Genomic DNA, 18,330 nt, shown 5'->3' with positions numbered 1-18,330 from the left:
TTGCCAATCACAACGCACTGGGACGGCTAACCAATCACAACACATTTTGTTTTTTGGAAGGCGGACCGTCATCAAAGCCGGAACTAATTGAGCCGTTTGTGCCAGGCTGGAGAGAAAGGTATTTTAATAATGTAAATTATGTGAAAAATAATGTGTTTTTCGAACCACCAAGCATGAGAGCATGTTCTAGTACACCCCCAAAACAAAATTAAGACTTTGTAAAAGAGCATAATAGGACCCCTTTAAAATAACAGAAATAAACAAACTGTCAACTTTATAAAAAATTGTACATTATTCAGTCTGTCTGAAACGTTCCCTTTGAAGAGATGAGATCTACTTACAAAAGAGTATAAAATCATCATTAAAATGAACTGATCAGACCTACAGGAACCTGAATATCTGAATCATCCACCAAATTATAATTTCCAATTCAACTGTTAATTAGTCAGTGAAGAAAGATAAAAGACTTAGCATTAAGATGAAAAACATCCACAACTCATTAGCACTAATCGAGTCGGAAACGATACGCCGATTTCAATAGTTGTATATTTTGAACGCTCTATAGAAAATGTAAAAATCTATTATTTATCATACATACAGGTTGTGATTCAGTAGAGCAGCTGGTCCACAACAAATTGGTAAATAAATCCAATTTCCAATACAAAATCTAAAAGACCACATATTTTTTGGGAAATTCAAGAGTCAGTACAACACAGCTCAATATTTTTTATGCCTAATATTTGAAGTTAAAAAAAAATGTTTTCAGGCTTATATGTCAACCACCCAAATGCTTTTCCCCCGTGAAGTGTAGCCGTCACACAAGTGGGATTCGAATTACTAACGACTCGTTTCAGCTGTTCAGAGTCGATTCTTTATTTTGGGAGACAATAACTTTATTTATCGTGCACTTTCAGCTTTACAACTTTGCAGATAATTTACATTCACATACAGCTACATTACACACTGCATGAAAGGCAATATTGGAAATGGCATAATAGGGGCACTTTAAGCAGTATGTACTATATGCTTGTAAACTATATTATTGCCCAGCAATAAAAATGTACTATAGTACTATACACTGTATGTAAACTAAACTAAAAATGTAATCTAAACTAGCAATTAAAAGTTGTAAGATATTAGATCCTTTTCAAGATATTAAAAGTTGGATATATCACATGTAAATGTGATTATACTGTATGAAGATATTAAGATATTTTAAGCATTATCATTGTAATTTTCTGTAAAGCTGCTTTGAAATAATGTGTATTGTGAAAAGTGCTATACAAATCAATTTCATTATTTTACTTTATACTATATGATGTTTTATTAACAAGGTTCGGGAGGAGCACGATCAGATAATCAATCAGTCTGGCCCAGGTGGAGCTCGTCAGCTAATCACCTTAACAAGCACATACGTGTATATATACAGCCAACTTACCTCAGTTCCACGAAAGTTTTCCAGCATTCGGTTTTGCTCCTTTAGCCATTATATCACAGACTCAACTTTTTCCGTACGACGATGAGACCTGTACTGGGGATCTTTCGTATCCTCCGTCCCAATCTGCCAGCCCTAGGCTCACTCCTTTTCCGCCAGTCACCACCGCCGAGCTTCATCGCGGCCTCTGCTCGACCAGCCACACGCTTTCCACAACACCGAGGCTTTACCTCGCCTCCACCGGCGAGACTTCCAACTTCCCCGACATCCTCTCGGAGCCCTCCCTCTGGACAGCATGCCAAATATGCTACTAATTGCTTAATCACATTATATGTTAGTGTGAACTCGTGAAATTATGTTTTATTAACAAGGTTCGGGAGGAGCACGATCAGATAATCAATCAGTCTGGCCTAGGTGGAGCTTGTCAGCTAATCACCTTAACAAGCACATACGTGTGTATATATACAGCCAACTTACCTCAGTTCCACGAAAGTTTTCCAGCATCCCGCCTCCACCCCAACACCTCACTACTATTCTAATTTCCTCCCAGTCTTGGGATGGGGGGGGGGAGTTCTCTGGGTTCGGGCTTTAACCCGAGCTCGGAGCCCTCCCTCTGGACAGCACGCCAAATATGCTACTAATTGCTTAATCACATTATATGTTAGTGTGAACTCGTGAAATAGCAAATCTCAGCTGTGTGTTTGTTTCAGTAGTCACAAATATTATCGCCCAGCTCTTTATATAAAGTTGGATATATAAGTATATCCAACTTTATCCGCATACATACAGTATACTTGCATAGGGCAAATCTGAACTGCTTGATTGCTTGTATCGTCGCAAAATGTAACTATACTATTGTCCAGCTCTAATCTGCTAAATGTGACTATAAGTCATGAGAATATTAAGATATTGTAAACATCAAGATCATGATTTGCTGTAAAGCTGCTTTGAAACAATTGTGTATTGTGAAAAGTGCTATGTGAATAAATTTGAAAATTATTATTATTTTTATACTTTTAAAACAGTATGATAAAGATGCAATGTGCTTCCAGCTTTCCTGCTAAGCTTCCTTCACTTATGTTTTACTGTAAACGTGTCGCCTGTTCACTGAGGGATGAGACCAAATTATTGTTTGAGGTAAGCGACAGCATGGCACAGATGGCACCCATAGACATTAAGTCGAAAATAACCCACACTATTCCTTTAAGTATGTTGTGAACCACAGGCACATCTCCATTAATTAAGTGTGGTGTATTCTCACATACTGACCGACCCTTCGCTTGGCATGACCATTCGAACTCTGAAAGCATGGGAAGAAGAAAGCCTTCGCTCAAGACTGATGCTCCTCTTAGTATTCAGCTTCTAATCAATTGTAGTGCATTTGTCAGCCAAACAAAGAGCAGGCCGCATTTTTGATATTCAAGTCTCAGTTGCTGAGGAGTATCAATACTTGCGGGTTTTCTCCCACCCTTCCCCCTGTTCTCATGTGTGTGAGTGTGCACTCGGAGCGTGCAGAAGACCCTGTGTTCCTACTGTCCGTGAGTGCAAGCACTGAGGACCTGGGGTCAGAGGTCACAGAGTCCTATGGTGTGACATCATGAAAGAGCTCAAAGGTCACAAGGTCATGTGAGGGGAGGGGGAGACACAACAATGACATAGTGACATGGGATGGGCACAGAATTCCATCACACGACAGCAACCAACCCGAGTGAAATGATACGAGGAGATGGATCTGAGTTGATACGATTAACCTTCATGATTCTTTGCTTGAGATTAATTGAGTGAATTTGATTAAAATTAATTAGCATATTGCTGACGATGTTTTGCACTCAGAGCAAAAATATAAGAGAATAATAAATAAAAATATAAACATATCAGACAACTGTTGAGCATAGAGCTATTAAAGGAATGTGGTAGAATAGATCAAAGAATGACTTTAAAGAGAATCATAGATGGATGGATGGATAGGCAGAACGACAGAAAGACAGACAGAAAGGTAGACAGAAATATAGAACGATAGGTAGAGATAGAAGATCGAAGATAGAAATCTTGGACACTTCAGTGTGCGTGCACGCAACAGGAAGTAAGTGTGCAAGACAGGTCTTAAAAATGCACTAAGTGCAGTGCCCTTAAGGCACACTAAATTATCTCCGAAGCGGTATTCAAGGCTAAGCGTATCCCATCATGCATCATGTTCTGGAAATAAAACGTGAGACTTTCTGCCGAGATCTCGCGAGATGTTGCAGAAAACTTTCCAGTGTAAATTAAATATTAATAATAATTAGATATTACATAATCATTTGGTAGTAAAACAAAGTGTTTTTTATTGGTGCAAAGATGAGTATGTGTATTTTGAACAACATTTGCAACTGCTTTTTTATCACTAGATACAATTAGATAAAAAAAACAATGACGGAAGGACGGACGGACGGACGGACGGACGGACGGACGGATAGATAGATAGATAGATAGATAGATCCGTTTCTGATAGATAAGATCAATCTGTCCTACTTTTTAGACTTGACTTGATTTGGTAATTTTACTGAAGTGAGAATAACATTATTGCACTCACTTGACCGATTACTCTCTCGAACAGATTCATTCCAGTGTGCTTCAGGCTCTTTATTTTTTAGATGTGTATGAAGAGCAATACTGCATATGAATCATATAAACACAAAACCACTTAAACTGAGAACAGAAACTCATCGACTCGCTCATTGAGACATTAATGGATGTCACTTGACTTTGGTGAATTTTTTAGTCTGATTAAAAAAAAAAGAAAACACGTCTTTGATTCTGAGAGCCAGAGATAACAGCCTGCGATTCATGACTAATTGCTGGTAATTAAAAAAAACTTACATTTTCCCACTTCCAGTGATGGGAGTGAAATGACTGTAGTGGAATCCGTAGAAAAGCAGAAATTATATTCCATTATTGAAATACGGAAATCTCTTTCTGCATAATGAGCTGCAATAATGGATTGTTTTTCTCAAATTTAAAACAGAGGTTGTCAAATCTGCAAGGATTCATAAATGTTTCTATGAATTCTATGGGACTAAGCAGTAGGAAAAATTTTCTGTTTTTATTCTATGATGGAAAAAGTGAATACTGTTTTTCACAAAGACGAATCAAAATACCTGCTACCTTTTCATCTTGAATATGCTTTTATCTGTACAAACCTGTCAAAAGTGCAACATTTATTACAAAATGTTGGTATTCATATATTTAAAAAAATGCACAAAAAAATAAATTACAAGAAAAACGGCAAGGACATTTTTGTCGAAAGTGCAATTAGTTCATGTGACTATCATGTTTGTTTTGTTATTTATGAGCATTTAAAGGAATGGTTCACCCAAAAAATAAACTTTTTGTCACCAGTTACTCACCCTCATGTTGTTTCGACTTCATATTTTCTTTCTTCTGTGAAACACAAAAGGAGATGTTAGGAAGAATTTCCAAGACTCTGTTTTCCAAACTACAGCATTGCATGTAATTTTTACAGGTAAGCTATTTAACAAGATCATCAAAAGTAGAAATTAATGCTCTTAATTCACTATAATCATTATCCACTGATAATCTTCACCTCTGACAGAGCTTTGCTCTTGTATTCAGTTGAAAAACAGTGCTTTTAATTGTGATGAGTGATTAGAGACTTCAGTTTCAGTCTGATCCTAATGCAAAGTAAATGCATGACTTCCGAAGACTTGATTATATCGCATGAGTTGTATGGACACTTTGTGGTGTTTTTTGGAGCTCTTAAGTATAGACCACGATCCACTTCATCACCACTGTATGTGAAACAGAAGCTCTTGACATTTTTCAAAACATCTCCTTTTGTGTTTCACAGAATAACAATAAAACATAATAATAATGATACCAATTTAGAACAACATGAGAATGAGTAAATGACAGAAATATTCATTTTCAGGTAAAGCATTCCTTTAGTTCACATTATTAATAATTTCAAGACACTATACAAAATGTCAAGTGAGACATAATTTTCCCTAATCAAGAATGCTGTTGCCCAGTGTTAAGTCTGGGCTGACAGTCAGACTGTCTTTGTCTCTTTAAATAAATGGTAAGAAATGAGAGCGAGCGAGACACTCATCCGCTCCATCTGTGTGGCGTCTAGCGCCTACATATGACACATGCCATCATTCTATCAGTGACTCATCAGCCTCACAGGAAAAGCACTTTAACATCCACCATGCTTTCACTCCACTGACACTGTCTCAAACTCTTTTTTCTTTCTTATGGAGTTGTTGCATAACCCATTTTTGCATTTATTTATTTTTTACATTTTCAATCAACAAAGAGAGGGCTTTACCAACAGAAAAAAAAATATATGTGCATTCAGTGTAACGAGTCACATGATTTCACATAACACACCTGGATCATTCCTGCTCATTCTGAATTTGGTCAATTCAACAATGAATATGCTTATGCTTAAAATGAATAAAATATATAAGGGTAAACCAGACTCTGGTTAAGCTCAAGCACTTAAATGTTTGTATTAAATCATGATTTTTTTACACAATGACAAGAAAATGAACTGGATGGTACTAAGAGATACATTTTGTCATTGTTTAACGAGCAACTGAGAGGAAATATTACATGAGCATGTCAACTTGATGTTCATTCGGATGTTTTTTGAAATTTTGATATTATCAGACCAACATTCAAATCGATTTTAAAGTCAGACAAACAAACTAATACCACAAAACATCACAGAAAGCCACCATCAAATCCATTGCTAATACTTGTTTTTGCTGTTCTTTTCAAAATAAAATTGTCACTTCCTGGAGGATGATGTCATTAAAGAACTGGCTTTTGTTAGTTAAAGAGACGAAAGGGATAGAGACAACATGATGGAAAGTGATATTGAAGACATATAAAATTATTACCAATAATAAAATTAAATTAAATAAATCAATCAATGAATAAATAAATAAGTTAAAATATTACAATTCAACATGGGAAAAAGTAACACCTGGAATATTTCTTAATGAACTGATAATTGTTCATGTAAGCACCTTGAAACTAGATAAAAATTAAATCACTTGCTCAAATATGATGTCTATATTTGAAATACATTAAGACATAAATGGAGACATAAAAATAAACAACTTTTGATATGTTTTTGCTACATTATTAACTGCTTAAATCTATGTAACCTGCCTCAGCTTTCTAAATTTTTAATTAATTTATTTTACTTTTGATTGTACTTATGTATGTAAGCTTGAATATACAGAATTGCCAATGAGATTTGAGAGCAATGGATGAGGGGAAGATTATTTGTATGATAACTTAAATGTGTTCTTTCCACTTTCGTATGAATTTAACAAAATAAAACTTCTACTAAAAAAATAGTGATTTTTCGCACTCCTGAGATTCTAAAGATACATCAATATTGCGTCCTGCCAAAAAGCCTGCTGGCCTTTCATTCAGCACACACAGATCAGGATTGACCTTTTGTTTGGACGGTTTTGAACAGACACGCTGCTTTTACAGTGAAACCGGAGTGTGCTCACAAAGTTTCTCCTCAAGGTGAAACTGCAAATTGCATCTCTAGAAGAACAGGTTGGAAGTGGATGGTGATGACTACAATACAAGGGTGTAATTTCACAGGCACAGTGCATGCAGAAGTGTGTGTGTATTTATATATGCGTCTCAGTCACTGAAGCAGTGGGTGTGTGTGTGTTATATCTCTAAATATGCATCCAGACAGCACATATGCGTCATCTTCTGTGCCAAATGACCATCGCCGTCTCTTGCAGACTGTGACGTTCATGAGTAATACCAGTTTTAAGGATAAAATTACAGTAAATCTGAAAAGGTCACAGTGACCATGAAATCAAAATGGACTACTGTGTTTCCTCATGGACATTTCTGATCTGCTTCGTCTTTGTAACTGCTCATCACAATACAACAACTTGCTTTGCCTCTAAAAATACTTTTAGAGGCAAAGCAATCTTTGCCTCTATGTTGTAGAGGCCATCCTACAACATGCCCTCTAGATCCAATCCCCTCGCACCTCCTCCAAGCAATCTCTCCTACACTTTTACAACCACTCACAAATATCATCAACACATCTCTCCTCACAGGCACCTTCCCCACTGCATTCAGGCAGGCTCGGGTAACCCCACTGCTCAAAAAACCTACATTAAACACTTCTCTCTCTCTTTATTTATTCCTTCTCTTTCTAGCTTGTACTTATTTGAACAATGTCTAGAAACTTGGTATTACAAGCACTTCCTGTATCGGTTTGCCTCTTTAAGAAGAATCGCTTTATGTATCTCCAAATTGTAAGTCGCTTTGGATAAAAGCGTCTGCAAAATGACTAAATGTAAATGTAAATGTACTTTCCTTCTCAGCTGTTGTCACCAAGTCTTCTTATATTTAAAACGCTTTCCTCCAATCACCTGTCATTTAGAGATCACTTACATGACCCCAATTATTTTCCAATGGATAAAATTAACAAAATCATACCTTTTTGTCAAGTCAAGTCAAGTCACCTTTATTTATATAGCGCTTTTAACAATACAGATTGTGTCAAAGCAACTGAACAGCATTAATTAGGAAAATAGTGTGTCAATAATGCAAAATGACAATAGTAAACACTCATTTTTCAGTTAAAGACAGTTCATCATTCAATTCAGTGATGTCATCATCCAGCTCAGTTCAGTTTAAATAGTATCTTTGCAATCATTTGCAATCAAGTCAACGATATCGCTGGAAATGAAGTGTCCCCAACTAAGCAAGCCAGAGGCGACAGTGGCAAGGAACCAAAACTCCATCGGTGACAGAATGGAGAAAAAACCTTGGGAGAAACCAGGCTCAGTCGGGGGGCCAGTTCTCCTCTGACCAGACGAAACCAGCAGTTCAATTCCAGGCTGCAGCAATGTCACATTACTTTTTGTCCCCCCATTAAACCTGTAATACATAAGTTTTGCCTCTTTGTCACCATCTCTGTTTGAAACCTGCAACTGCAGTTATTTACGGAATTATCTTCTTTACGTGGTTTGTGCATCGGCACGGCTGTCACAGTTATGGACTTTTGTGTTTCCTTCTGTTTCTGTTTCCCTGTCTAACTTCCGTTGACCTAGCTTCCCCTTGATTACTTTAGTTAGTTCACCTGCATCTTGTCATTAGACTCATTTGCCTGTGTATTTAAGTTCCTTTCTGTTCAGTTTCAGTTTGTCGGGTCTCGTTAACGTCTACGTGTGTCACCAGCCTTCCTATATATGGATTTACCTATTTGTGGAATTATTAAAGACTGTTATTAAAGACGTCATCTTCATCTCCATGCCTGTTCTCTCCGACACAGTACTGTGACAACGGCTCCTCAGCGTGGATGAATCTAATGTTTTGTGGTGTATGTGTGGGCTGTCAGTCAACACACCAGTGTGGATATTCACTGTACTTCAGAATTACAGATACTACGTCTTGGAAGTATGTCCAAAATAAGAAATTTCACCCGAAAATGTCATCTGAACAAGCAAGTAACATGTCTGCCATTTTTGTTCTGACCAACTGGAAAAAAAAAAAGTTTTACAATAAACCGCGCTACCAATGGTGATTAAATCTAAAGATCACAAAGTTAGCTCAGATTAGTGGTCGACCGATATATCGCCGCGGCCGATATATCGGCCGATTTTTGGAATTTTTAAAATATCGGCATTAGCTGACAAGTCTTTTCATTTGTCCGATGTTTTTCTAAATGGATTATGACACCATATCGTGCATTTATGCTTCCTCTTTAAGACAAGCCACTCAGATGTGAAGCCAGCACCTGACAGACAGTAAAATGACCAATCGTCATTCACTTTCTAACGTGACGCTACGTTGTGTTACATACAATAACACTCCGGCGTGCGGCAAAGTCTTATTCAAACATACAGTGAGACATGAGATCCACAGTCCAGCTGTAGCTCTGGTGGGAGACACAGATGTGATATAAACGAATTGAAACAAAAATCAAACCATGTTTACCTCACAAACAATCGAAAATCCGGTGACTGGCTCTTCCTTAGATATGCGTGTTGTTCACAGGTACTTTTAAACAACACTTTCTCTTCACTTTCTAACGTGACACTACGTTGTGTTACATAGAATAACACTACGGCGTGGAGCAAAGTCTTATTCAAACGTACCGTCAGACATCAGATCCGCAGTTCAGCGGCAGCTCCAGTGGGAGACACAGACGTGATTAAACGAATTCAAACAAAAATTAAATCGTGTTTACCTCACAAACAATCGAAAATCCCGCGACTGGCTCTTCCTTTTTACAATGAAACAGACAAGCAAAACAAAACAGATCAGAGACATAAATCTTTATTACTGACTAACTATCCCATACTATAATTAAAACAACCTGTTGCTCTGTAAACTAACTATATATGTATATATTTCTGCATGTCTCTCATTTACTGTAATTACATGTATTATATCGGCCTCATATAGGCCAGATTGATTTTTCAATATCGGCATCAGCCTTATCATTTAAATCACATATCGGTCGACCACTAGCTCAGATCACGTCAAACGGTGCAAATGATTATTGTCATACTATGTTCTCAAATTGTTAATGTCAACAACATCAACATTGCATGAATACATGTATTTAATGTGTAATTAGCGCTATCTGTAGATTTCAATTTCTGTACAGTCTAATCTCTAATTGTCATACCATTCGAATTTCATCTAAATAAATTGTTCTTTTAACCACAAAAAAAAAAAATATATATATTTAAAGTTCCTTAGAACTCGTTCTAAAATGTCAAGTTTAATGATTCCAGCTGCTGTAAGAAGAGGCTATAAATGATCCGCCAGCTGCAGCATCCACACACGTGATAGAGCCTACTAGCTGGGACTCCTTTATGTATACAGATGTGATGTAATGACGCAAAGACGAACTAGAAATTAGAAAACTTTATTTATAAGCTTACTGTTGTGAATCAGGCTAAAGGAAGGAGATAGTTTTGAACACTGTTCGTTTATGTACTTGCTCAGTAATTAATTTGGATAATTTCTAACCAAAGAAAGTAATGCAGCTTTAAATATTCTGGTTCAATTGGAAATAAATCAGATTAGGGAAGTACAATGGGTTATGAAAAGTGTAGTAGATTTGTCTGTGCCAGTGGTTCTCAACCCGCTTTGACTCAAGGCTCACATATACAATAGGCTGAGATATTTTCTACAGTATTTCTGCTGTATTTATGACAAAGCTTCCTTGTTTTCAAACCTTTTTATTAACAGAAACTGGGAGTATCTTTATATAATATTACATTAACTAACCATGATACTATAGTTCATAGCTTAGGAGACTATAGAGTTATGCTTCAGTGCATCAGCTTTATCTCAGATGTTTGTCCTAAAATTATTAGGAATGAAAATAGCAACAAATGAGTCAGTAGTCAGTAAGGGTTGCAGACTTTGGCCAACCTGAGTGCAGAGAGACATTATTCTCACTAGTCCCTTCTGAAGATCTAGAGGAGATATGTGTTAGATTACTGAGAAGCAGCAGAATTCTCATTTTATCTCGCTGCTTTCAAGGAGAAACAATTGAGACATTACAGAGACCACATTTGTGATTCTTATTTCCTACTGGATTGTTAACCGAATGTGTTTCTTCAAGTGCACCGCCATGCATTTAAATGATTCAGTTGCCCTTGTGCGTCAGCGTTAGTGCGGATAAAGCTCTCATCCTCTCATACAGACGGGCTCCAGCTCTATGTTTTAACCTTTCTGTGTGTGTCTGTATCAGAGACAGCGCGAAAGAGAGATGGAGAAAGCTTCCAGCCTCATTTCACAGCCCACGCAAATAGACACGCTAACCCTTCCTTTCAAACGCGACCCTCTTCAGTTCAACCTGTCCGATTCCTACGTACACGTCCCGTGAATGATCCTGCACACTACTTGTTGATCTACAAAGATGACAGGAGAGGAAATTATTGCATGTCGATGGCAGAGCCTGCGGGGACTTATATTGAGATGTAATATTCGTTTTATAATTAGCATGCAGAGGACATGTAGATTTCAGCAGATGCTGGTTAGTACTGACCTATTTTATGTGGAATTGGGGCAGACACACACACACACACATACAACTGGCTATACTTGGTCACAGGTGCCATGCGGCCTGTTCTGAGCTCAGCAATGTAATGTGCTGAATATTGCTTACACTAATGATGGATGAATCTAGCATGAAACATACACAAACAAAACACTGATTAGATAACATGAACGCAGTCACACATATGTCACATGATGTGGGTTAAATTGGGTTTGTGGAGGCTGTGATTCTGTGCTGTAGGCAAAATATGACGTGACCTTGTACATGCTACCTGTCAAGTGTATTACAAATAGCTGTTTCTGGCATTTTTGGATTATTTGTTTTTTTCTGTATTGCACTGATTTACTATTATTTGCAATTTCAGACTGTCTGATTATTTATTTATTTAATATTATTTATTGAGAATATTTTTCTATATGCAGTGATTAACTGACAATTTTTGGCAATTTCAGGATTGTTTGTTTATTTGTCAGTTTCCGACCATTTTCTATGACTATTATTGCCATTTTAAGATTATTATATTTGATTATTTATAAAATTCAAACTTTTTTATATTGCAGTGATTAACTGACTATTATTGGCATTATTAGATTATTATTAGACAATTTTGGATTCCTATATTATTTATTAATTTCAGACTATTTTTCAATATTGCCGTTATTTACTTTGACAATTAGTGGCATTTTACGATAATTTGACTGCTTATTAATTCCAGAGCATTTTTTCTATATTTCACTGATTAACTTTGATGATTATTGTCAATTTTTATATTATTTGATTATTTTTTTATATTTCAGATCATTTTACTGTAATGCAGCGATTAACTTAGACTATTATTGGTAATTTTGGATTATTTGATTTATTATTAATTTCGATCTTCAGGCAGTCTTTCTATTTCAAACTGATTAACTTGAAATATTATTGGCAATTACAAGATTATATTCAAGTATTTATTCATTTTTGACAATCTTTGTATATAGTACTGATTTTTTACAATAAAGTTGCATTTGCTAAAATCAATTAAATATATACAGGTGCATCTCAATAAATTAGAATGTCGTTTATTGGTCTTATGAAGGATTCTAATTTGTTGAGATAGTGAATTGGTGGGTTTTTGTTAAATGTGAGCCAAAATCATCACAATTAAAAGAACCAAAGACTTAAACTACTTCAGTCTGTGTGCACTGAATTTATTTAATACATGAGTTTCACAATTTGAGTTGAATTACTGACATAAATGAACTTTTCCACGACATTCTAATTTATTGAGATGCACCTGTAGTTCAGTCATGAAACTCTAGATGGCACATTCTGACGGGTGTTAACGTAACCGCTGATATTCAGAGAGTTAAACGACTTGGCACAAGCTGATTGGTTCATGCTGCATATGCAGCCAATGAGCTTACTGCCTTGCATTTATATGGCTGGCTAGCATTCACTTGAGATTCCTGCAGCGCGCTTTCAGAGTTCTCTGAAACCCTCCACCTTCCCCAGCTCCAACTGTATAGATCTGCTACGGGGTTATTTTATATGCTATTTGTGCAGCAGCAGCATGTCTTAAATACTCACGGCACCGTATCGCCATATGCATTGGCAGTAGCAAGTTCCTGTACTTGCTTGCAGCAGCAGCAATAATCTACAACTACAGTAATAACGAATAGCAGCAGCAATTCAGCAGCAGCGTAGCAGATCTGTTCCACCAAGACCAAATGCATTAACATTGTCATATCCATCACCATGCTAAAATGTTCCGAGAGTTGTCATGATTGAACTACATTGTTAACATGAACAACAATTGAACAATACTTCTACAGCATTTATTAATCTTTAAATTTACTAACACATTTAAAAAAAACTGTTAATGCATCATGGACTAACATGAACAAGTTATGAGCAACTGTATTTTTATAACTAATATTAATAAATGCTGTATATATCGCTGATTGTTAGTTCATTTTAGCTAATGCATTAACTAATGTTAACGAATGGGACTATTGTAAAGTATTACCATATAATTCTAAGCTTTGTCTCTGATTTTCCATAATAAACCTGATATTTGAAATCACGTTGCCTTTGTCCTGATCATGAAGTACTCAGTGTGCAGTGCCTGAAATGCTGCTGTAAGGCGAGTGGTGATTCTGCGGTATCGCACATGTTTAGCCTTGAGCGCTGGGAATACAGTGCCACAGAGCAGGCAAGCTGGTGACTAGAGCACGGCAGATGGAGCAGACACAAAGAACGAGAGAGGGACGAGGTGTGAGGCTATGCTAATGTCTGAACAGCAGACAAGCCAGTGGCAGGGTGGAGCCAAGACTAACACCAGGCAAATTGGATAACGCCACCATTTTGGCTCTGGACCAGGTAATGCAGTATGGGTGCTGTGAAACAGAGGGACCAATGACAAATGCGCTGTAGAAGTGTGCAGTTGTTAGCTAAAAGAGCTACATCTACCTGATCTGACCCCTAAAATTACTTTCATTGATGCAACCTAATGTAGTCATAATACATTAGGAGGTTACCTGAGAGAAATATTGTATTGCAGACAAATGCATGCATTTATAAATAATTGAATGCACAGATGAATAAATTAATGAGTTAGTGGGAGTCTGAATGAATTGGAGGTAGACAGTCTACAGGGGTCCATGAGGAGTTCATGCTTTCATTCTCATCTCTGGTGTGTGTTCAGGGGGGAAATGGCTGAGGGAGGGTTTGATGTCTCAGACTGTGCGTGAGCAGCATGATTACTTGTAGCTGACTGCTGTGTGTGCAGAAGACTCATTCACACACATGCCCTGCAGATATTTGAGCCTAATGGAATCTGAATACAACATTCAACATAAATATATACATATGCAGACACACACACGCACGTCTTTGGAAAAAGAAGACTCTTTTGCTCACCAAGGCAGCATTTATTTAATCAAAAATACAGTAAAAACAGAAATATTGTGAAATGGTATTATTATTTACAATAACTGTTTTCTATTTTAATCCATTCTAAAATGTAATTTATTCCTGTGATCGAAGCCTAGAATGTCACTGTAACCCCTTCAGAAAATATCTGCATGATGCCCTGTGTGTGTGTTAAGCCTGTGGAGGTGAACCCAGAAGGTGTCTGGATCCGCACTGCATCCAACCTGCTCCCGCTGTTCTCTCTCTTTCCCATTCACTCGTTTCCACACTCATTTGCAGCTCATCCTGCCTCTCGCCCCCCTGCGTTTCTCCTTCTGACCTCTACCGTTCTACATGCAGGTGTCTGGTTGGCAGAAAGCATCTATGATGGGGCACAAGTGTGCAGGGGTTGCCTCTGTCATTGCTTTGATTAAATTCAGCCTACTTGCTCCACCTGTTCGCCCACCTGTCAGCTTCTCTCATGACTGTGCCATCTCATGCATTACCGTCACTGCACCTCTAAAAGAGCCCTAATGCGGAGTGACAACACCAGCCTCACCTTGAAAGAGCAGCTCTTGGGTTCTCTATGTATAATGCATCATAAAGATAAATGTTTGGGAATCAAGAATAATAATAAAAAAGCTTTTTATTAATTGAAAAAAGACTGAGGCCTGAACCTGAGTTATCAGTTTATGTGCAGTGAACGCTCAAGATTCCTGACTGAAGCATAAATTAAGACCTTTTCCTCTGCATTGTGATGTACATCCAAATGAAAGAGATTATATGAAAAAAGCCCACCTTGCACTCAAAAATGGACACAGGTCTAAATGCGAGCTTGCAGTCGAATGTAATAAAGGACTGGAGTTTAAGCGGAACAAATGACTGGAGAAGTCTAGCATACGTCACCAGAGAGAAGTCTGTGCTAAATATGAAAAAATACTTTGACAAACACTCAAACCTCATGCAACAGTTTTCCAGTTCTTCAGAAATTTTTTTAAATGCAGATGTAATTATTATAATTTTTTTAGCTGCACACCCTCAGAAATCAACTACTGCCTTAATCAATATAACATAAGTCCATCCATGTACATATTACTTCATTTTTCTTCATAATCGATAATTGATTTTATATTACATGCATATTTATTAATTCATTCATTCCTTAGCACCTCTTTTTAATGTTATATTATATATTTTCTGTCTTGTTTTGTGTATAAGGCTTTGGCCATTTAATTTGTCACAAAATTTCAAATAAAAATGATGAAGACAATTTTTTAAACATGCAGGCATGAACCATTTACAATAAGATTAATAATATGCATTTAGGAAATAGATTGGGTGAATTTTCATTTTATTCTGAAAAAAAGTATTGTTCTTAAGATAAAAGCTATCTCTTCCATCATAGTCTAAATTGTTGTCCAAAGTAGATGCAACTACTTTTGTTGATGGAACAAAAATAAACAAAGTAACGGAAAACATTACTAATGCTAGATTATTGCTTCAATAACTGTAGTTACAATTATTTATGAAAAATATAACTAATTATAATATATAATTTAAAGCACTTTGAAAAGCTTAATGATGCATTATACACTACAGTTCAAAAGTTTGACATTTTTATTTTTATTCCACCATGATGCATTAAATTGTTCAAAAAAGACAGTAAATACATTTATGTTACAAAAAATATATTCTGCTGTTCTTTTGAACTTTCCATTCATCAAAGAATCCTGAAAAATAATATATTATGATTTTCACAAAAATACGAAGCAGCAGTTTTCAACTTTGCTAATAATAAAAAAAAATGTTTCTTGAGCAATAAATCAACATATTAGAATGATTTCTGAATGATCATGTGACACTGACGACTGCAGTAATGATGCTGAAAATTCAGCTTTGATCAGAAATAAATTACATTTTAAAATAGATTCACATAGAAAACTGTTATTTTAAATTATAATACTATTTCACAATATTACTGTTTTTACTGTAGGTCTGATCGAATAAATGCAGCTTATGAGTGATATACAGCCAGCCTTCATTGCAAGAGCAATCATTGTGCTTAAAATACAACACAAGTCTACAGCAATTGCTCTTTTATGTTTTACTGTTACGTTGCACTGTTTGCATGTTTTAAGCTGTACAAAAGGCGACTTTAGAGCAGGTAATTAAATAGTGTGTGGTCACTGAGTGTGGGCCTTCTCTTTGACTGAACAAAAGTATAACAGAATGAGTGCCGCATTGCACTGATCTTCTGAGGACCTTCTCTTATCTTTATACACAGAAAACATGCCTTCACTTTTGAAACAGTGGGGAAAGACAATTTGGCATGAAAAACATAGAAAGACTCTAGACGCTCCTTGCTGCCAAGTGCAATCCCTCAGGCCGAGGACGTCCCACTGTTCAGAGCTCAAGAGAGGAAATACAGGCGCATAAACAACACACACACAGACGCAGCTATACACAAATATAGCCAACCGCTCAAATTCAGTCATGCATACATCAGTGTTTTTGTGCCATCTACAGTGTTCTTTACCTCACACACCCTCATATTTAAAGCTTGTTTGCATGCTGATTCATCCACCCTCAGTCTAGCATGTTGGCGAATCATATTTTACATATACAAAACAATTGCACAGTCTGCATTCACACCTGGCATCAGTGACAACATCTCACTTATTTATAACTCTCAAAGCGGCCTTTCACTCTCATCCACATGATTCAAATGTCAAATAAACGCTTGATCGGGAGAAAGTGTCATCTTTCATGAGAGACAGTTGTTTTTAGCGGAGTTCGCATATGGACCATCCGACCCGTTTTGAAAAGAAATATTCCTTCATATTCATAATTGATATGTCTGAAAGTCGAGCGCGGCAACCATAACATTCCTTAATGGATGTTTTCCATTATTCTTTGACAGACGGAATCCTCCTTAACACGTTTAACAGATTAAATAAGCAAAAACTACAAGAAGTGAATGCTTGTGGAGGGTTTAACGTTTCATGAAATATCCACCACATGCTGGATGGAAACTGTCAGAGTGATGTGTCATGGTTAAGCATTGAAAGATCAGTTCAGATGGAAAGAAAACGCTCTTATATCTGCTATACGACTGTCTCTTATAATATAATTGCTGCTTGCACAATGGTTTTGTTTAACAAAGCGATATGTGTGTAACAACAGGTTTGCAATGAGACACATCATAATTATATATCACAAGTTTCGCAACTATATATATATCATTGCAACTGCGTAAAGCATCGAATGCCTGCAATTAGATACATTTCAGACAGAGATAATGAAAGACTATAAAAACACGTGTGTAGTTGTACAAGAATAAATGGAAATGATGGCAGCATTTTCTAATTTCCAGCATTGGCATTTTGGCTACAAGCTATGAAATAAAAAATATAATGCTTGAGGTATGAAACCAATCCAACTATCATTCAACACGACATAGCATTTAAGTCAATATATCATCATCAATCATTTGAATTGTATGATGACTTGGCTGTCTATAACATGTTATCTCACACACAGAAGTTGAGTGTGTGTTTTATTCATCATTATTGATTTGTGTCGCATCACTTTGATTTCACTAAGTGTATCTGTGATAAAAAGCATTGTCAATTGGAGTGTACATTTATTCAAGAAGGAAAAACAACAAGTGGGTCTGGAAGATATTCTGGTCGAAGACTAATAAATATTTGAAAGCATGCTCAAGTAAAAGAGACTGTTAATGCTTTGAGCTACTCGATACAGACACAACAGCACCTAAATATCATTACGTTGTCACAGATTTTCAGATTGTTATTTTCATCCACAGCAAACACTGATTGACAATGGCACAAATTTATGGTGGCCATACCTGCAATCAACTTAAACACACACATTTATTTGTTTACCTGACTGCAGTAAATCTGGGGGA

The 18,330-nt window shown here is 36.6% G+C and overlaps 1 long non-coding RNA gene across 1 annotated transcript in view; it reads right to left on the bottom strand.

Annotated features, from left to right (window-relative positions):
• Window positions 1-4,821: 4,821 nt before the first annotated feature.
• LOC107662267 (uncharacterized) overlaps window positions 4,822-18,330 on the bottom strand; it is a 95,046-nt gene continuing 81,537 nt past the window's right edge. The window contains exon 4 of the long non-coding RNA XR_001631200.1: window positions 4,822-4,855. This is a non-coding gene — a long non-coding RNA (uncharacterized LOC107662267). The remainder of the gene's footprint in view (window positions 4,856-18,330) is intronic.

This window comes from Sinocyclocheilus anshuiensis, unplaced genomic scaffold (assembly GCF_001515605.1).
Source record: "Sinocyclocheilus anshuiensis isolate Anshui unplaced genomic scaffold, SAMN03320099.WGS_v1.1 scaffold579, whole genome shotgun sequence".
Lineage (NCBI taxonomy): Eukaryota > Metazoa > Chordata > Actinopteri > Cypriniformes > Cyprinidae > Sinocyclocheilus > Sinocyclocheilus anshuiensis.
Note: the sequence above shows the minus strand (reverse complement) of the source record. Positions and strands in the feature narration are given on the sequence as shown.